Below are 22,777 nucleotides of genomic sequence, written 5' to 3' on the forward strand. Positions count from 1 at the left end.
TACGGGGCCCAAGACTGAATCAGACTCTGGCCTCCCCGCTGAGAGCTGAGAACCCCTACTCTCACTCGGGGTCTGAGGGCCTATCCCCCAGGAGTTCGGCTCCTTGGGTGATTTCTCGAGGGGAGTGCACAGTGCCTGAGCTGCGTCAGGTCAGCGCTGACTCTGGGATACGTGAGCGAGGAGAGGGCACTCCGCTGAGGGGAAATCAAGCCTTGGCGGCACTTCCCTGCAGTGCAGTGCAGGAGCCCTCCCCGGGCACAAGACTGAATAAGACTCTGGCCTCCCCGCTGAGAGCTGAGAGCCCCTACTCTCACTCGGGGTCTGAGGGCCTATCCCTCCGGAGTTCGGCTCCTTGGGTGATTTCTCGAGGGGAGTGCACAGTGCCGGAGCTGCGTCAGGTCAGCGCTGACTCTGGGACACGTGAGCGAGGAGAGGGCACTCCGCTGAGGGGAAATCAAGCCTTGGCGGCACTTCCCTGCGGTGCAGTGCAGGAGCCCTCCCCGGACCGTAGTATTGCGTGAAACTGAATGAAACTCTAGCTTCCCCCCGCCCCACTCCCAATCCGGGTCTGGGCGCCCATCCCCCAAGAGTTCTGATTCTTGGGGGATCTCTTAAGGGGTGTGGACCCAGCACAAACTGCGGCCGCTCAGTGCTGACTCTGGGGCGCGGGACAGAGGAGAAAAGGGTCGCCTGAGTGCCCACACCAGAGCAGCAGTTCCCTGGAGGTAGATCAACAGCCGTTTTTTCTTTAACGGCAGAACGCTCACTTCTGGATATTCTGAGGCCACACCCCCTGTCTCCCTGGGCAACCAGAGGAGGCCACCTGTGTCACGACTCACAAACCCAGAAGCCTCCAGGGCGGGGCCGACCCAGAGAGGTGTTCAGACGCAATTCTCCAGCAGCAAAGACGTTTGAACTCAAAACAGCCCGTCTCCTGTAGGCGACGACAGGAACAGAGACAGAACCTCACAAAGTTGTCTGTTCTGTTCTGTTCTGTTAGCAGCATCCATCAGGGACGGGGCTAAGCCTGAGTGAACACCTCCTTCCCATCACCTGCATCAAACACTCAAAGATGTCAGGCCCCATCTCCTCCTGCTAGATAGCGGCAGTCTGCGGGGGCCTGGCAGACTTCCTCGCGATTCAGGCAGGTGCAAACCCCTGGAGTGTCTGTTCACTGCAGGCAACTGGGTTAGCCATCTGCAGAGATACCAGTGACTGGGTCCGACGGAGGGGCAAAGTGGGGAAGGAGACGTTAACCTTCCCAGACTGCTCTGTTTGCGGGGTGGCTCCTCCTGACTCCACGCTGCACTGGAGTGAGCTGTCTCAGAGGAGTCACCAGGCCCCTGTGATCCAGTTCCCAGAGACCTCTTGAACCCTTCCACCTGAGACAAGTGCCGATTGAGACAGTTGATTCGGACCTTTTGAACTGGGCTAATAGACTGAGGACTTTTCAGGTGGTGCCCTGGGTGTGCGATTGTAGGAAGGTTTGATTCTCCTTTTCCAACTGGGGCCAGAGGTGGGCAGGCGGGGTGACTTAATTGCTGATTTTTCCACACAGCTGAGACTTCAAGCCAGAGTAGAAGTTGCAATAGGATAGAACAGAAACCAGCTGAAAACAAGACAGAACCACTTTGCTCCACCACACCAGACAGGGCCCCAGTTTCTCAGGCCACAACACTGTACGGGCCCTCGATAAAACCCCAGGGGAAAAACCAAAGGGAGTAAACCATGGGGCGGAATCAGCGGAAAAACTCTGGTAACATGAATAACCAGAATAGATCAACCCCCCCAAGAAAAGATACGGCAGATGTGATTGAAGATCCCATTCATAAACAACTGGCTGACATGTCAGAAATTGAATTCAGAATTTGGTTTGCAGACAAGATTAATAAAATGGAATTAGGAATTCGTGGAGAAATTCAAAAACTGTCTCAAGAATTTAACGAATTTAAAGACAAAACCACCAAAGACTTAGACACACTGAAACAAGAACTTACAGCCCTCAAAGATATGAAAAATACAGTAGAATCCCTCAGTAACAGAATGGAGCAAGCAGAAGAAAGGATTTCTGACATTGAAGATAAAGTCTTCGAACGCTCCCAATCTCTCAAAGAGGAAGAGAAATGGAGAGCAAAAACGGATCACTCACTCAGAGAGCTCTCAGATAATTCGAAAAAACATAACATAAGGGTTATAGGAATTTCGGAGGCTGATGACGTGGCAGCCAAGGGCACAGAGGCCCTTCTACATGAAATTATGAAAGAAAATTTTCCAGACATGCCTAGAGAATCTGAAATTCAGATAGCAGACAGCTTCAGAACCCCAGCACGATTCAACCCCAAAAAGCCATCTCCCAGACATATCATAATTAGCTTCACTAAAGTTAACATGAAAGAGAAGATTCTCAAAGCAGCCCGGCGAAAGAAAACTATAACGTACAAAGGTAAGAATATTAGAATAACTGCAGATCTCTCTGCTGAAACTTTTCAAGCAAGAAGAGGCTGGTCATCAACTTTTAATCTCCTAAAGCAAAAAAACTTTCAACCCAGGATCTTGTATCCAGCTAAACTGAGTTTCATCTATGATGGAGAAATTAAATACTTCAATGACATTCATATGTTGAAAAAATTTGCCATAAGTAAACCAGCTCTTCAGGATGTTCTCAGACCTATCCTCCACAATGACCAACCCAATCCTATACCACAAAAGTAAACTCACTCAGAAACTTCGGATCAAACTCCAACTTCCACACTGGCGAAAGGATTAAAAATGTCCATTGGACCTTTGAAAAACTCGATACCCAAAATTCCACCAGACTTATCCTTACTCTCCATCAATGTGAATGGCTTAAACTGTCCTCTAAAGAGGCATAGGTTAGCTGACTGGATACAAAAACTTAAGCCAGATATTTGTTGCATACAAGAGTCACATCTCAACTTAAAAGACAAATACAGACTCAGGGTGAAAGGATGGTCATCCATATTTCAGGCAAATGGTAATCAGAAAAAAGCAGGTGTTGCAATTTTATTTGCAGATACAGTAGGCTTTAAACCATCAAAAGTAAGGAAGGACAAGAATGGTCACTTCATATTTGTTAAGGGTAATACTCAATATGACGAGATCTCAATTATTAATATCTATGCACCCAACCAGAATGCACCTCAATTTATAAGAGAAACTCTAACAGACATGAGTAACTTGATTTCCTCCAGCTCCATAATCGTTGGAGATTTCAACACTCCCTTGGCAGTGTTGGATCGATCCTCCAGAAAGAAGCTGAGCAAAGAAATCTTAGATTTAAACCTAACCATCCAATATTTAGATTTAGCAGACATCTACAGAACATTTCATCCCAACAAAACTGAATACACATACTTCTCATCAGCCCACGGAACTTACTCCAAAATTGATCACATTTTAGGTCACAAGTCTAACCTCAGTAAATTTAAAGGAATAGAAATTATTCCGTGCATCTTCTCGGACCATCATGGAATAAAACTTGAATTGAGTAACAACAGGAATCTGCATACCCATACAAAAACATGGAAGTTAAATAACCTTATGCTGAATGATAGCTGGGTCAGAGATGAGATTAAGAAAGAAATCACCAATTTTTTGGAACAAAATGACAATGAACACACAAGCTATCAGAACCTCTGGGACACCGCAAAGGCAGTTCTAAGAGGGAAATTTATAGCACTGCAAGCCTTCCTCAAGAGAACGGAAAGAGAGGAAGTTAACAACTTAATGGGACATCTCACGCAACTGGAAAAGGAAGAACATTCCAACCCCAAACCCAGTAGAAGAAAAGAAATAACCAAAATTAGAGCAGAATTAAATGAAATTGAAAACAAAAGAATAATACAACAGATCAATAAATCAAAAAGCTGGTTTTTTGAAAAGGTCAATAAAATAGATAAACCTCTGGCCAACCTAATCAGGAAAAAAAGAGTAAAATCTCTAATATCATCAATCAGAAACAACAAAGACGAAATAACCACAGACTCATCAGAAATCCAAAAAATCCTTAATGAATATTACAAGAAACTTTATTCTCAGAAATATGAAAATCTGAAGGAAATAGACCGATACTTGGAAGCACGCCACCTTCCAAGACTTAACCAGAATCAAGTGGAAATGTTGAACAGACCCATATCAAGTTCAGAAATAGCATCAACTATACAAAACCTCCCTAAAAAGAAAAGCCCGGGACCAGATGGTTTCACGTCAGAATTCTACCAAACCTTTAAAGAGGAATTAGTACCTATATTACTCAACCTGTTCCAAAATGTAGAAAAAGAAGGAAGACTACCCAACACGTTCTATGAAGCAAACATCACCCTGATCCCCAAACCAGGAAAAGACCCAACAAGAAAAGAAAATTATAGACCAATATCACTAATGAATATAGATGCAAAAATATTCAACAAGATCCTAACAAACAGAATCCAGCAACACATCAAACAAATTATACATCATGACCAAGTTGGTTTTATCCCAGGGTCTCAAGGCTGGTTCAATATACGTAAATCTATAAATGTAATTCAGCACATAAACAAATTAAAAAACAAAGACCATATGATTCTCTCAATTGATGCAGAAAAAGCTTTTGATAATATCCAGCATCCCTTCATGATCAGAACACTCAAGAAAATTGGTCTAGAAGGGACTTTTCTTAAACTGATAGAGGCTATCTACAGCAAACCCACAGCCAATATCATATTGAATGGAGTTAAATTGGAATCATTTCCACTCAGATCAGGAACCAGACAAGGCTGCCCATTGTCTCCATTGCTTTTCAACATTGTAATGGAAGTTTTAGCCACCGCAATTAGGGAAGAAAAGGCGATCAAGGTTATCCATATAGGGTCAGAAGAGATCAAACTCTCGCTCCTCGCAGATGATATGATTGTGTATCTGGAAAACACTAGGGACTCTACTACAAAACTCCTAGAAGTGATCAAGGAATACAGCAGCGTCTCAGGTTACAAAATCAACATTCATAAATCGGTAGCCTTTATATACACCAACAACAGTCAAATTGAAAAAGCAGTTAAGGACTCTATCCCATTCACAGTAGTGCCAAAGAAGATGAAATATTTGGGAATTTACCTAACAAAAGACGTGAAAGATCTCTATAAAGAGAACTATGAAACTCTAAGAAAAGAAATAGCTGAAAATGTTAACAAATGGAAAAACATACCATGCTCATGGCTAGGAAGAATCAACATTATCAAAATGTCCATACTACCCAAAGCAATATATACTTTCAACGCACTCCCTATTAAAGCTCCACTGTCATATTTTAAAGATCTTGAAAAAACATTACTTCGTTTTATATGGAATCAGAAAAAACCTCGAATAGCCAAGACATTACTCAGAAATAAAAACAAAACAGGAGGAATCACACTACCAGACCTCAGACTTTACTACAAATCGATAGTGATCAAAACAGCATGGTATTGGCACAAAAACAGAGAAGTAGATATCTGGAATAGAATAGAGAACCAAGAGATGAATCCAGCTACTTACCGCTATTTGATTTTTGACAAGCCAATTAAAAACATTCAGTGGGGAAAAGATTCCCTATTTAACAAATGGTGCTGGGTGAACTGGCTGGCAACCTGCAGAAGACTGAAATTGGACCCACACCTTTCACCATTAACTAAGATAGACTCTCATTGGATTAAAGATTTAAACTTAAGACATGAAACTATAAAAATACTAGAGGAGAATGCAGGGAAAACCCTTGAAGAAATTGGTCTGGGTGAGTATTTCATGAGGAGAACCCCCCGGGCAATTGAAGCAGCTTCAAAAATACACTACTGGGACTTGATCAAACTAAAAAGCTTCTGCACAGCTAAGAACACAGTAAGCAGAGCAAGCAGACAGCCCTCAGAATGGGAGAAGATATTTGCAGGGTATAACTCTGACAAAGGTTTAATAACCAGAATCCACAGAGAACTCAAACGCATCAGCAAGAAAAAAACAAGGGATCCCATCGCAGGCTGGGCAAGGGATTTGAAGAGAAACTTCTCTGAAGAAGACAGGCGCACGGCCTTCAGACATATGAAAAAATGCTCATCATCTTTAATCATCAGAGAAATGCAAATCAAAACTACTTTGAGATATCATCTAACTCCAATGAGACTAGCCTATATCACAAAATCTCAAGACCAGAGATGTTGGCGTGGATGCGGAGAAAAGGGAACACTTCTGCACTGCTGGTGGGAATGCAAATTAATACATTCCTTTTGGAGGGATATATGGAGAACACTCAGAGATCTAAAAATAGATCTGCCATTCAATCCTGTAATTCCTCTGCTGGGCATATACCCAGAAGACCAAAAATCACAACATAACAAAGATATTTGTACCAGAATGTTTATTGCAGCCCAATTCATAATTGCTAAGTCATGGAAAAAGCCGAAGTGCCCATCGATCCACGAATGGATTAATAAATTGTGGTATATGTATACCATGGAATACTATGCAGCCTTAAAGAAGGATGGAGACTTTACCTCTTTCATGTTTACATGGATGGAGCTGGAACATATTCTTCTTAGTAAAGTATCCCAAGAATGGAAGAAAAAATATCCAATGTACACAGCCCTACTATGAAACTAATTTGGGACTCTCACATGAAAGCTATAACCCAGCTACAACTTAACAATAGGGGGAAGTGGGAAAGGGGGGGGTGGGTAGAGGGAGGGGAATCGGTGGGATCACACCTGTGGTGCATATTACAGGGGTATTTGCGAAACTTGGTAAATGTAGAATATAAATGTTTTGGCACAGTAACTGAGATAACGCCGGAAAGGCTATGTTAACCACTGGGATAAAAATGTGTCAAATGGTTTATGAAGTGAGTGTATGATGCCCCATAATCATATCATTGTATACACTTATGATTTAATAAAAAAATTAAAAAAAAAAAAAATTGACGGAGAAATCAAATCATTTACGGATATACAAACATTGAGGAAATTCGCCACAACAAGACCAGCTCTACAGGAAATACTTCAACCTGTTCTGCACACTGACCACCACAATGGATAAACAGCAAAGTAAGAACTCAGAAATTAAAGGACAGAACCTAACCTCCACACTGATACAAAAGATAAAACTAAGCAATGGACTCTCACCAAATAAGACGAATAGAATAGTACCACACTTATCAATTATCTCCATAAATGTTAATGGCTTGAATTCCCCACTGAAGAGACATAGATTGGTTGACTGGATTAAAAAACACAAGCCATCCATTTGCTGTCTGCTAGAAACACACCTGGTTTCAAAAGACAAATTAAAGCTCCGAGTCAAGGGTTGGAAGACAATTTTTCAGGCAAATGGAATTCAGAAGAAAAGAGGAGTTGCAATCTTATTTTCAGATACATGTGGATTTAAAGCAACTAAAGTCAAAAAAGACAAAGATGGTCACTTTATATTGGTCAAGGGAAAAATACAAGAAGACATTTCAATTCTAAGTATCTATGCACCCAATTTAAATGCTCCCAGACGCTTGAAACAGACCTTACTCAGTCTGAGCAATATGATATCTGATAATACCATAATAACAGGGGACCTTAACACTCCTCTTACACAGCTGGACAGATCCTCTAAACAGAAATTAAACAAGGATATAAGAGATTTAAATGAGAAACTAGAACAACTGTGCTTGATAGACGCATATAGAACACTCCATCCCAAAGATACAGAATATACATTCTTCTCATCACCCCATGGAACATTCTCCAAAATTGATCATATCCAAATATCAAAACAAAACAAAATATCAACAGAATCAAAAGAATTGAAATTTTACCTTGTATCTTCTCAGACCATAGGCACTAAAGGTGGAACTCAACTCTAACAAAAACGTTCGACCCCACACAAAGGCATGGAAATTAAACAATCTTCTGTTGAATAACAGATGGGTGCAGGAAGAAATAAAACAGGAAATCATTAACTTCCTTGAGCATAACAACAATGAAGACAGAAGCTACCAAAACCTGTGGGATACTGCAAAAGCAGTTTTGAGAGGAAAATTCATAGCTTTAGATGCCTATATTCGAAAAACAGAAAGAGAGCACATCAACAATCTCACAAGAGATCTTATGGAATTGGAAAAAGAAGAACAATCTAAGCCTAAACTCAGTAGAAGAAAAGAAATATCCAAAATCAAATCAGAGATCAATGAAATTGAAAACAAAAGAATCATTCAGAAAATCAATGAAACAAGGAGTTGGTTTTTTGAAAAAATAAATAAAATAGATAAACCATTGGCCAGACTAACGAGGAATAGAAAAGTAAAATCTCTAGTAACCTCAATCAGAAATGATAAAGGGGAAATAACAACTGATCCCACAGAGATACAAGAGATCATCTCTGAATACTACCAGAAACTCTATGCCCAGAAATTTGACAATGTGAAGGAAATGGATCAATATTTGGAATCACACCCTCTCCCTAGACTCAGCCAGGAAGAAATAGAGCTCCTGAACAGACCAATTTCAAACACTGAGATCAAAGAAACAATAAAAAATCTTCCAACCAAAAAATGCCCTGGTCCAGATGGCTTCAGTCCAGAAATCTATCAAACCTTCAAGGAACAGCTTATTCCTGTACTGCAGAAATTATTCCAAAAAACTGAGGAAGAAGGAATCCTCCCCAACACATTCTATGAAGCAAACATCACCCTGATACCAAAACCAGGAAAAGACCCAAACAAAAAGGAGAATTTCAGACCAATCTCACTCATGAATATAGACGTAAAAATTCTCAACAAAATCCTAGCCAATAGATTACAGCTTATCATCAAAAAAGTCATTCATCATGATCAAGTAGGCTTCATCCCAGGGATGCAAGGCTGGTTTAACATACGCAAGTCTATAAACCTTATCCACCATATTAACAGAAGCAAAAATAAAGATCACATGATCCTCTCAATAGATGCAGAAAAAGCATTTGATAAAATCCAGCATCCTTTTCTAATTAGAACACTGAAGAGTATAGGCATAGGTGGCACATTTCTAAAACTGATTGAAGCTATCTATGACAAACCCACAGCCAATATTTTACTGAATGGAGTAAAACTGAAAGCTTTTCCTCTTAGAACGGGAACCAGACAAGGTTGTCCTCTGTCACCTTTACTATTCAACGTAGGGCTGGAAGTTCTAGCCAATACAATTAGGCAAGACAAGGAAATAAAGGGAATCCAAATGGGAGCAGAGGAGGTCAAACTCTCCCTCTTTCCTGACGACATGATCTTATACTTAGAGAACCCCAAAGACTCAACCACAAGACTCCTAGAAGTCATCAAAAAATACAGTAATGTTTCAGGATATAAAATCAATGTCCACAAGTCAGTAGCCTTTGTATACACCAATAACAGTCAAGATGAGAAGCTAATTAAGGACACAACTCCCTTCACCATAGTTTCAAAGAAAATGAAATACCTAGGAGTATACCTAACGAAGGAGGTGAAGGACCTCTATAAAGTAAACTATGAAATCCTCAGCAAGGAAATAGCAGAGGATATTGCAAATGGAAGAACATACCATGCTCATGGATGGGAAGAATCAACATTGTTAAAATGTCTATACTTCCCAAAGCAATCTACCTATTCAATGCCATTCCTATCAAAACACCAACATCGTACTTTCAAGATTTGGAAAAAATGATTCTGCGTTTTGTATGGAACCAGAAAGAACCCCATATAGCTAAGGCAGTTCTCTGTAACAAAAATAAAGCTGGGGGCATTAGCATTCCAGATTTTAGTCTGTACTATAAAGCCATAGTGCTCAAGACAGCATGGTACTGGCACAAAAACAGAGCCATAGGCACTTGGAATCGAATTGAAAACCAAGAAATGAAACTAACATTTTACAACCACCTAATCTTTGATAAACCAAACAAGAACATACCTTGGGGGAAAGACTCCCTATTCAATAAATGGTGTTGGGAGAACTGGATGTCTACATGTAAAAGACTGAAACTGGACCCATGTCTTTCCCCACTCACAAAAATTGATTCAAGATGGATAAAGGACTTAAATTTAAGGCATGAAACAATAAAAATCCTCCAAGAAACCATAGGAAAAACACTGGAAGATATTGGCCTGGGGAAAGACTTCATGAAGAAGACTGCCATGGCAATTGCAACAACAACAAAAATAAACAAATGGGAGTTCATTAAACTGAAAAGCTTCTGTACAGTTAAGGAGCCAATAACCAAAGCAAAGAGACAACCTACACGATGGGAAAGGATATTTGCATATTTTCAATCAGACAAAAGCTTGATAACTAGGATCTATAGAGAACTCAAATTAATCCACATGAAAAAAGGCAACAATCCCTTATATCAATGGGCAAGAGACATGAACAGAACTTTCTCTAAAGATGACAGACGAATGGCTAACAAACACATGAAAAAATGTTCATCATCTCTATATATTAGAGAAATGCAAATCAAAACAACCCTGAGATATCATCTAACCCTAGTGAGAATGGCCCACATCACAAAATCTCAAAACTGCAGATGCTGGCATGGATGTGGAGAGAAGGGAACACTTTTACACTGCTGGTGGGACTGCAAACTAGTACAACCTTTCTGGAAAGAAGTATGGAGAAACCTCAAAGCACTCAAGCTAGACCTCCCATTTGATCCTGCAATCCCATTACTGGGGATCTACCCAGAAGGAAAGAAATCCTTTTATCATAAGGACACTTGTACTAGACTGTTTATTGCGGATCAATTTACAATCACCAAAATGTGGAAACAGCCTAAATGCCCACCAACCCAGGAATGGATTAACAAGCTGTGCTATATGTATACCATGGAGTACTATTCAGCCATTTAAAAAAATGGAGACTTTACATCCTTCGTATTAACCTGGATGGACGTGGAAGACATTATTCTTAGTAAAGCATCACAAGAATGGAGAAGCATGAATCCTATGTACTCAATTTTGATATGAGGACAATTAATGACAATTATGGTTATGGTGGAGAAACAGAAAGAGGGACGGAGACAGGTGGGTGGGGCCTTGGTGTGTGTTACACTTTATGGGGGCAAGACATGATTGCAAGAGGGACTTCACCTAACAATTGCAATCAGTGTAACCTGGCTTATTGTACCATCAATGAATCCCCAACAATAAAAAAAAAAACAAAAAAATACCCTGTTCAGGCTGACATCCATTCTCTTCAAATTTTTACAAATTTTAACTTTTTAATAATACATCTATGTATATTTTATGGCAGTAAATGATAAATTAGACTAGTATCTACACAAATTTTATACATTCGTGACATACCGCTTTCTTAATTTTTTCAATAGTTCTAGGCTACATAGTTTGAATTTTTAAAAATTATTGGAAATCTCAAAGAATTCCATATATTTACTGAAAAAATTCTTCATATAAATGGATTCACACAGTTCAAACCTGTGTTGTTCAAGGGTCAAGTATATTCCAACGGGCTAAATTATGTGACAAAGTATTAACGACTTAAGTTTATCCAATAAATATAAACTCGACAATTTATAATAATTTAAACTATGAAAAAGCCTGGTAAAAGGAGGTGAAGTACTAATAAGCTTGATTAGTCTTTCAGGAAACAAACCCATTATGTTTTAAAGGCTTTGTTCTGTTGATACAATATTTTCTGAATTTAATACTTATTTTAACTAAAAAATTTATCATTTCAATTACTTTTGTAATAAAAAGGTACCATGTTCACAAAAGAAATATTAGAAAACATTAAAAAATACAAAGAAGAAAATATGGGGTCTGACAATTAAGTGCGGGAACCTGGGACTGTGGGCTTACAGTTGGCAGTACTGTTATTAAATAGCTCAGTAAAGTTTCATACATAACCTTGGTATATCAACATCTTACAGCTGTGTCTGTGTTGATATGTGGTGGTGACTCACTGAGTGGTATTCATTATTGCTTTTGTGTGTTTGTATATTGTGAGAATGTCAGAGCTTCAATTAGAGCAATGAACAAACATTAAATTTCTTGTTAAACTTGGCAAGAGCAGAAATGAAATCAGGGACATGTTAGTCTGAGTTTATGGGGATAATGCCATATAGAAAACAGCAGTGTACAAGTGGATTAAACATTTTTCTGAGGGGAGAGAAAACATCACTGATGAAGAGAGGTCAGGGTGGCCAGTAATGAGAACTGATGAAAACATTGCAAAAATCTGTTGAATTCTGGATCAAAATCATCAGCTGACTGTGAGAAGCACAGGATACCAAGTAAACATTGACAGAGAAATAGGAAAATGTTAACCAAAACTCTTGGCATGAGAAAGAGGTGTACAAAAATGGTCCTGAAGGAGCTCACCAATGAACAAAAGCAAAAGAGAATCAAAGTGTGCCAAGACCTTTTGGAGAGGCAAGATGATGTTTTGGGCTACATTATCACAGGTGATGAAACATGGGCATACCAGTAACAATCCTAAAACAAAGGGTCAAAGTGCAAAATGGAAATCAGCCAATTCACCACAACCACAGATGTTCTGTCAGTCCAAATAAAGAGTCAAAATGATGTTGCTAACCTTTACTAATACCAGAGGAATTGCTCATTATGAATTTGTATCAGTGGGACAGCTCATCAAGTCTACTATTTGGAAATGCTGAAAAGACTGCAGGCAACAGACAAAAATGACCTGAACTGCGGCTGCCCGTAGTCCCAGCTACTTGGAAGGCTGAGGCAAGAGAATAGTTTAAGCTTAAGGTTTTTAGGTTGCTGTGAGCTACTGATGCCTCAGCACTCTACTGAGGACACCACAGTGAGACTCTGTCTCAAAAAAAAAAAAAAGAAGAAAGAAAGAAAAAAGAGGAAAACAATAGAAACTCCTGAGTTCAAGTAATCCACCCACATGGGCTTCCCAGAGTGTGGGTAATTTCTGGCACGAGCCACACTGTGTCCAGCCCTTAATCTTTCTTTAAAGTAGGTCTTATTTATCACACCTTTCCCCCCTCATACCAGAGACATAAATTCCAGGTATAGTATAATAGGGCTACATGTAAAAATAAAATCTGTAAAGTAGAAATATAAAAATATAGTGCTACAATAGAAAGCTTTCTTAAATATCAAACAAAAACCCACAAATGAAAAGAGCAATTGATATGTTTATATAAAACCACAGTATAATATTGCAGCAAGAGTTCAAAATAAGCCATGGTGAAAATCTTTACATATCTGACAGAGAAATAAAACCTAGTCTAAATGAAGAAGGGCTCTTATGTTAAAAACTGTACCAAACCAAAAGAAAACAGGCAAAGTAGTGGATTTGACAATTCACAAAATATGCATAAATTTATAATCAACACAAGAAAAATGTTTACTGTCACTACTGATTACAAAAATCCAAAATTAAGATTTTTCTTTTTATACTTTTCAGATTAATAAGTTGATAATACCCACTTTTAGTGAAGATATAAGGAAAATGGCTCTTTCATATACTATTAATGATAGTATGAATTTATACAGGTTTTTTGGTTGGCCATCAGCCACTATTTCAAAACTTTAAATATACATCTCTTTTTATTTAGCAATTTCACTTCTGTTTAACTGTTTTCATTATCTATATACAAAGATGTTTCTATATGGATTTTTACTACCATGTTGCCTATAGAAATTTATACTACAAAATTATTATGTAGCTGTTAAACATGAATGAAGTAGGTCTCCTTTTATAGGAGGAACATCTCTAAGACATTAATAGCTAACGTTGCAGAACTACAGACTAGTACAGAAGTGAGTAATTTCATTTCTGAAAAGTCTGTTATCTAAATATATCCTCATTATATATATAGGACTATGAAAATGCAGTGAAAGCATAACCTCTAATTGTTAACATTTCTGGGGAAGAGAAAGAAACTGGGGATAGAGTCCTGTCATATGTGAAATTAAAGGGAATTTTTATATTGTTCCTGGCATACTTTTACTGTTAGTACTCTTTACAGTAAGAATGTACTAGTATACTACTTGAGTAATGAAAATAAAAATAACAATACCATTCTCTCACAGTCCTCATCTGCAAGTTAACAAATATTCTTAATAGACTTAAGAATGAATTAATTACTTTGAAAACATATATCACTCAAAATCACCTAGAATAGAACCTAAATTGGATAAAGAATTACAATGTAATATGTTAACTAAAATATAAGTTTAATACACAAAACTGTGAGTTATTACTGACACGAAATTATAATAGAGATCTGGGTTTTATATACACACTTCAGAAGTTTTGTAGTAATACTTTTAGAAGTCTTTCACTTCAGCAAAAGGAATAAAGAAATGTGGATTAAATTTTAACTACGATCTGTTCAAATTTTAGTTCTTGAATATTAGTCTTAAATTACTTGTCTTACCTGCAAAATCTTTCACATTTGCCCCTAAACTTATTAATTCTTTAACTTGTTTCACATCTCCTCTAATAGCTGCCATGTGTAAAGGAGTTTCACCACATTCATTTCTTTAATTAACTTTACCTTTTTGTTGCGATGAAGAACTGGAAGTTTTCTTTTGGGTTGGGGTTGTTTGTGATGGATGATTTGGTTTGGAATGTACAAAAAAGAAGAAAGTTAACAAAATAGGCTAAATATTTTGTACCCTTAAAGGCTTTTATTGGTAACATACTAATTTCCAGGAACACAGGGAATACTTTCTCACCCTAACAATTCAAAACATGACCTGAATGATACATTAATAACTTGACCCAAATACATGGAATAGATATTCCCCTCAGGCTTATCAAGTACCACAAGCCAATTTAGAAAATGTTTTATTCTGTCAAGTCATAAAATTTGTTTAAAGTAATAAAAATGTATCAAGTATGCATCCTGAAAATGTTTGCTTAATGAGTAATTTGATGAATTGCTAAATATATTTTGCCAAGACAATGTTATGCTATTATTCTAAGACCTAGATGAAACAAACTTGAAGACTGGAATGTACACCTCTAACAAAGACAAACCACTAGAGTTGTTTTGTTCTGATATTAAGTACAAATTAAAGTCACCATGGTTTTAGTATGAAAAATGAAATCAAAGGTAAACAAAAAATACAGGTGACCTGGAAAAAGGCCTACAGAAATTGTGCTTTGCTTTGATTCCTTTATTTTGGTATTTGTTGTAGTTTCTATTATCAAAAACCAAGAAAGTTAAACTATAAAATACCCTAAATCTCCTGCTCCATTTCAGAACTACTAAAAAAAACTCTGGTTTCTTAATCAATTTAGAATTCAAAACACACACACACACACACACACACACACACACACAGTGTTAACTAATTCTGAATATTTATAACTTTTAAAAGAAAGTTATAAATAAGAGAAAAATATCTATGTTTTAAGAGAAAAACATCTATGAAAGTTATCAGTGTTGCAACCTGACATGATCGAAATTCTCAGTATCACTGATTCATTAAAAAGAAGTAAGTTTAAAGTTTATCTTTTGGAATTAAAGCACATTAACTCAATTACAGTTTCCTATCTAAGTATTTCCATAACGTTATTGAGCAAGAACCTCGTCTATCTAATTCATCACTGTATCCTCCCTCATTGCTTAGAAGACTTCTTGATTTACAGTGGTACTTGAAAATACTTGATTAAATTAAATGTTTGATAATTTTTGTGGTCAAATTATTTAAGAAAATTAGCTTGTTGAATTCCTTAAAAACTAAAGATTGATCTACGAGTAAAACAATTAACTGTACACTCTGAGAATATCTATATGACAGAAAACAGCTTGATATTTTAAAAGCTTTCCAATCTAGTTTATACATATTAATAAAGAAAACTAAGAGCTAGCCTTTAAAAAGCCAACTATAGCCAACTATTTATAATGCTATTTATGACAAACCATAACAAAAATATATGTATATTTGTATGGTTACACCTAAAACATCCCTGGAAATATAGATAAGAAATTGTTAATAATGGTTGTCTCTTTAGCAGAGGTCACTGGAGATGAAGGAGGATTTTTACTTCTTGTCTTATTATATTAATTCTTTATTCTGTAAAGGACAAAAGTTCACGGCATGGGAAAAAAAAGTTTTTTTTAAATGTCTTTTCATTTAACTATTAAACCTAATTCAAAGTCAGCATTTGATAGAAAACATTTAAAATTTTAGCAATGTAAGAAATCTTTAATTTGGCCACAGTCTTTCTCAAGTTGAAGGTGGAAAAGGTTAAGAGTAACCATAACATAACTATTTCAAAAAGCAGGAAGCCCTAAAAAGTTTTTAGTAGCAAAACATATTTAGATACATTCATGCTTTAACTGAAATTATGATACTTAGAAACTGTAAGGAATTAACCATTGCATCCCAGTAAAAAGAGTCAATATAGGAAAAAGTACATTGAAAAAATCTTTCCAATCCATTGCAAGAGGATCCATTATGCTACCTGGAGTCTTAAATAAAGATGTTTGAATTCACGCTGAATGAAAACTATACAATTAAATTTTTTTTCTTTTGAATTTGTTCATTGCTGAATAGTAATAACTACCTCAGTCCAGCTGGGGACTGGACTTTATTTACCTTTTTAGCTCTTTTTAATAAATCAGCAGTTTGTTTAGTCTGTTCCCTCTTTTTGTCCTTCTGGTAATCCATCTCCAATTTATTTCTGGAGCATACAGTACATGAATAAACACACACATACACGTGGCACATCATCTTAACTAGAAATGTGAAATTAAATATGAAATAAACTTAGTACACAGCAGATGTTTACCTTTTAGAAGAACGTAGTAGATTTTAAGCAATAAAATACAGATTAACACACTTCTAAAAGTAGCAATGTGGTAAGATTACCAGTTTATCAGCAGGATGCTAGTTAACTGAAAAGAAGTGCTCCAGTGGCACAATTGGTTAGGGCATGGTACTGACGGAGTTAACTGAAAAGAAAACTATATCCTAGAAGCAGACTTATAGAAAGTAAGATGAAAAAAGTCATCAAAAAGGTAAAAGCACATAGTTCTGCAAGAAATTTCTCAAGGTGGATCAATCACTTTCTAAATTTATTTTATTTAATATTTACTGAATGTCCACAAGTACAAAGACTCTTGCTCTTGTACAGCTTCTAATTTAATGGAGGATATAGCCAATCAATGAACTGTCACACAAATAATCATAAAATAACAAACTCATGGTGTAAGTAATTCTGATTAAATCCCATGGTATAAGTAATTCTGATTAAATCCAAGAAAAGATAAAAATTAAAAGTAGTTAAAAATAATTATTAAGACAGGCTAGAGTTGTCCAAATTAACTCAATGATGGTAGTTATCACCTGGACTGTCGTCTCTTGCTGTCATCTGCATAAGAAGTGCCATCTGTTTTCGCTCAGGGAGTGGATAACCAAAAAGAATGCTAACTGGTGTAGATTTCTTATTTCCAGCTTCTTTTTTTGTTTTCTTCTTTTCTGAACCTTCTTTCTCTGGAATTATTAATAAAAGTGTAAGAATTTGAAACAAATGCAATTATTCAAAAGCAAACATAGATGACTCTTTTGATTTATGCTATACATGTATACTAGCAATAGCCAGACAAAAAGGCAATGGGGTTTTATTATATTATGTAAAGAAATTTCATCTCGAATGCACTAAAAAAATTTTTAATTCAATTATTTTCTGAAAAAAACATTTGAAAATTTATTCCTAATAAAATTTGTATTTTAGTGATTTTTTCTAGTACGATTAAACTTCAATAACATTTCAAACATTGCTTAGTATTACATCTTTGAAACTTCTTCGTTCATTATAATTTTATTCTTCCTAATTACTGCTAAGCCTATATATCAGTACTCCTTCAAATTACCTTCCTAATTCCAGCACTGATCTGTGCAATCTCTCAAGGAACTAGGTATTTTTTTTTATTTTATTAAATCATAGCTGTGTACATTAATATGATCATGGGGCACCATACACTTGGTTCATAGACTGTTTGACACATTTTCATCACATTAGTTGACATGGCCCTCCTGGCATTTTCTTAGTTACTTTGCTAGGACATTTACATTCCACATTTACTAAGCTTCATATACACCCTTGTAAGATGCACCACAGGTGTGATCCTTTCAATCCCCCCTCCCTCCCCACCCTTATCCCCTTCCCCCTATTCTTAGGTTGTAACTGGGTTATAGCTTTCATGTGAAGGTCCTAAATTAGTTTCATAGTAGGGGTGAGTACATTGGGCACTTTTTCTTCCATTCTCGAGACACTTTACTGAGAAGAATATGTTCCAGCTCCATCCATGTAAACATGAAAGAGGTAAAGTCTCCATCTTTCTTCGAGGCTGCATAGTATTCCATGGTGTACATATACCACAATTTATTAATCCATTCGTGGATCGATGGGCATTTGGGCTTTTTCCATGACTTATCAATTATGAATAGGGCTGCGATAAACATTCTGGTACAAATATCTTTGTTATGATGTGATTTTTGGTCTTCTGGGTATATGCCCAGCAGAGGAATTACAGGATTGAATGGCAGATCTATTTTTAGATATCTAAGTGTTCTCCAAACATCTTTCCAAAAGGAATATATTAATTTGCATTCCCACCGGCAGTGCAAAAGTGTTCCCTTTTCTCCACATCCACGCCAACATCTCTGGTCTTGAGATTTTGTGATATAGGTTAGTCTCACTGGAGTTAGATGATATCTCAAAGTAGTTTTGATTTGCATTTCTCTGATGATTAAATATGATGAGCATTTTTTCATATGTCTGAAGGCCGCGCGCCTGTCTTCTTCAGAGAAGTTTCTTTTCAAGTCTCTTGCCCAGCCTGCGATGGTATCCCTTGTTCTTTTCTTGCTGACGCGTTTGAGTTCTCTGTGGATTCTGGTTATTAAACCTTTGTCGGAGACATAACCTGCAAATATATTCTCCCATTCTGTGGGCTGTTTGCTTGCTTTACTTACTGTGTTCTTGGCTGTGCAGAAGCTTTTTAGTTTGATCAAGTCCCAATAGTGTATTTTTGAAGCTGCTTCAATTGCCCAGGGGGTCCTTCTCATAAAAAACTCGCCCAACCCAATTTCTTCAAGGGTTTTCCCTGCACTCTCTTCTAGTATTTTCATAGTTTCATGTCTTAAGTTTAAATCTTTAATCCAGTAAGAGTCTATCTTGGTTAATGGTGAAAGGTGTGGGTCCAGTTTCAGTCTTCTACAGGTTGCCAGCCAGTTCACCCAGCACCATTTGTTAAATAGGGAATCTTTTCCCCACTGGATGTTTTTAATTGGCTTGTCAAAGATTAAATAATGGTAAGTAGTTGGATTCATCTCTTGGTTCTCTATTCTGTTCCAGACATCTACTTCTCTGTTTTTGTGCCAATACCATGCTGTTTTGATCACTATGGATTTGTAGTATAGTCTGAGGTCTGGTAGCGTAATTCCTCCTGCTTTGTTTTTATTTCTGAGTAATGTCTTGGCTATTCGAGGTTTTTTCTGATTCCATATAAAACGAAGTATTGTTTTTTCAAGATCTTTAAAGTATGACAGTGGAACTTTAATAGGGATTGCGTTGAAGTTATATATTGCTTTGGATAGTATGGACATTTTAACAATGTTGATTCTTCCCATCCATGAGCATGGTATGTTTTTCCATTTATTAACATTCTCGGCTATCTCTTTTCTTAGAGTTTCATAGTTCTCTTTATATAGATCTTTCACGTCCTTTGTTAGATAAACTCCCAAATATTTCATCTTCTTTGGCATTACTGTGAATGGGATAGAGTCCTTAATTGTTTTTTCAGCTTGACTATTGTTGGTATATATAAAGGCTACCGATTTATGAATGTTGATTTTGTAACCTGAGATGTTGCTGTATTCCTTGATCACTTCTAAGAGTTTTGTAGTAGAGTCCCTAATGTTATCCAGATATACAATCATATCATCTGTGAAGAGCGAAAGTTTGATCTCTTCTGACCCTATGTGGATACCCTTGATTGCCTTTTCTTCCCTAATTGCGGTGGCTAAAACTTCCATTACAATGTTAAAAAGCAATGGAGACAATGAGCAACCTTGTCTGGTTCCTGATCTAAATGGAAATGATTCCAATTTAACTCCGTTCAATATGATATTGGCTGTCGGTTTGCTGTAGATCGCTTCTATGCCAATTTTCTTAAGTGTTCTGATCATGAAGGGATGTTGGATGTTATCAAAAGCTTTTTCTGCATCGATTGAGAGAATCATATGGTCTTTGTTTTTTACTTTGTTTATGTGCTGAATTACATTTATAGATTTACGTATAGTGAACCAGCCTTGAGACCCTGGGATAAAGCTGACTTGATCATGATGTATAATTTGTTTGATGTGTTGCTGGATTCTGTTTGTTAGGATCTTGTTGAACATTTTTGCATCTATATTCATTAGTGATATTGGTCTATAATTTTCTTTTCTTGTTGGGTCTTTTCCTGGTTTGGGGATCAGGGTGATGTTTGTCATAGAACGTGTTGGGTAGCCTTCCTTCTTTTTCTACCTTTTGGAAAAGGTTAAGTAATATACATACTAATTCCTCTTTAAAGGTTTGGTAGAATTCTGATGCGAAACCATCTGGTCCCGAGCTTTTCTTTATGGGGAGGTTTTGTATGGTTGATGTTATTTCTGAACTTGATATGGGCCTGTTCAACATTTCCACTTGATTCTGGTTAAGTCTTGAAAGGTGACGAGCTTCCAAGTATCGATCCATTTCCTTCAGATTTTCTTTTGGATTTCTGAGGAGTCTGTTGTTATTTCGTCTTTGTCATTTCTGATTGATGAGATTAGAGATTTTACTCTTTTTTCCCTGATTAGGTTGGCCAACAGTTTATCTATTTTGTTGACCTTTTCAAACAAACAGCTTTTTGATTTATTGATCTGTTGTATTATTCTTTTGTTTTCAATTTCATTTAGTTCTGCCCTGATTTTGGTTATTTCTTTTCTTCTACTGGGTTTGGGGTTGGAGTGTTCTTCCTTTTCCAGTTGCTTGAGATGTCCCATTAAGTTGCTAACTTCCTCTCTTTCCATTCTACTGAGGAAGGCTTGCAGTGCTATAAATTTCCCTCTTAGAACTGCCTTTGCGGTGTCCCAGAGGTTCTGATAGTTCGTGTCTTCATTATCATTTGTTCCAAAAATTTGGCAATGTCCTTCTTGATCTCATCTCTGACCCAGCTATCATTCAGCATGAGGTTATTTAATTTCCATGTTTTTGTATGAGTATGCAGATTCCTGTTGTTACTCAGCTCAAGTTTTATTCCATGATGGTCCAAGAAGATGCATGGAATAACTTCTATTGCTTTAAATTTACTGAGGTTAGACTTGTGACCTAAGATGTGATCGATTTTGGAGTAAGTTCCATGGGCTGATGAGAAGTATGTGTATTCTGTTTTGATAGGATGAAATGTTCTGTAGATGTCTGCTAAATCTAAATGCTGGATGGTTAGATTTAAATCTAAAATTTCTTTACTCAGCTTTTTGTCACTCCCAAAGGAGTGACAAAATCCTGACTATTATGGAGCTGGAGGAAATCAAGTTGCTCATGTCTGTTAGAGTTTCTCTTATAAATTGAGGTGCATTCTGGTTGGGCGCATAGATATTAATAATTGAAATCTCATCATATTGAGTATTACCCTTAACAAATATGAAGTGACCATTCTTGTCCTTCCTTATTTTTGTTGGTTTAAAGCCTATTGTGTCTGAAAATAAAATTGCAACACCTGATTTTTTCTGGTTACCATTTGCCTGAAATATGGATGACCATCCTTTCACCCTGAGTCTGTATTTGTCTTTTAAGTTAAGATGTGACTCTTGTAAGCAACAGATATCTGGTCTGAGTTTTTGTATCCAGTCAGCTAATCTATGTCTCTTTAGAGGACAGTTTAAGCCATTCACCACATTAATGGAGACTATTGATAAGTTTGGTGGAATTTTGGGTATTGAGTTTTTCAAAAGTCCAGTGGACATTTTTAATCTTTTCACCCTTGTAGAAGTTGGAGTTTGATCAGACGTTTCTGAGTGAGTTTACGTTTGTAGTAGAGTATTGGGTTGGTCATTATGGAGGATAGGTCTGAGAATATCCTGAAGAGCTGGTTTGGTTGTGGCAACTTTCTTCAACATATGAATGTCGTTAAAGTATTTAATTTCTCCACCATAAATGAAGCTGAGTTTAGCTGGATACAAGATCTGGGGTTGAAAGTTATTTTGCTTTAGGAGATTAAAAGTTGATGACCACCCTCTTCTGGCTTGAAAAGTTTCAGCAGAGAGATCTGCAGTCATTCTAATGTTCTTTCCTTTGTAGGTAATGGCTTTCTTTCACCTGGTAACATTGAGAATTTTCTCCTTCATGTTATCTTTAGTGAAGCTAATTATGATATGTCTGGGGGATGACTTATTGGGATTGAATCGTGCTGGAATTCTCAAACTGCCTGCTATCTGAATTTCAGAATCTCTAGGCATGTCTGGAAAATTCTTTTTCATAATTTCATGCAGAAGGGCCTCTGTGCCCATCAATGCCACTTCATCATTTTCCGGAACTCCTATTCGTATATTAGCCTTCTTCGAATTATCCCAGAGCTCTCTAAGATGCCGCACCCCCGGCATCTAGCCGTGGTGGGGTGGCGCTGTCCGCGTTGTAGAACGCAGGAATAGGTGGTCTGTGCTCCCCGGAGCGATACCCCCAGCCCCCCTGGTATGCGACAGCAGCGCATAAGTTGCCTAGCATGCTTTTTGATGAACGTAATGACTCACGAGGTGCGGCATAAAAGCCTAAGAAACCTTTAC

The 22,777-nt window shown here is 37.2% G+C and overlaps 1 pseudogene; it reads right to left on the reverse strand.

Moving 5' to 3' along the window:
- Positions 1–22,777, reverse strand: part of LOC128572298 (ankyrin repeat domain-containing protein 12-like) — a 104,149-nt pseudogene that overhangs the window by 21,559 nt on the left and 59,813 nt on the right.

The sequence above is a fragment of the Nycticebus coucang genome, chromosome 20 (genome assembly GCF_027406575.1).
Source record: "Nycticebus coucang isolate mNycCou1 chromosome 20, mNycCou1.pri, whole genome shotgun sequence".
Taxonomy (NCBI): Eukaryota; Metazoa; Chordata; class Mammalia; order Primates; family Lorisidae; genus Nycticebus; species Nycticebus coucang.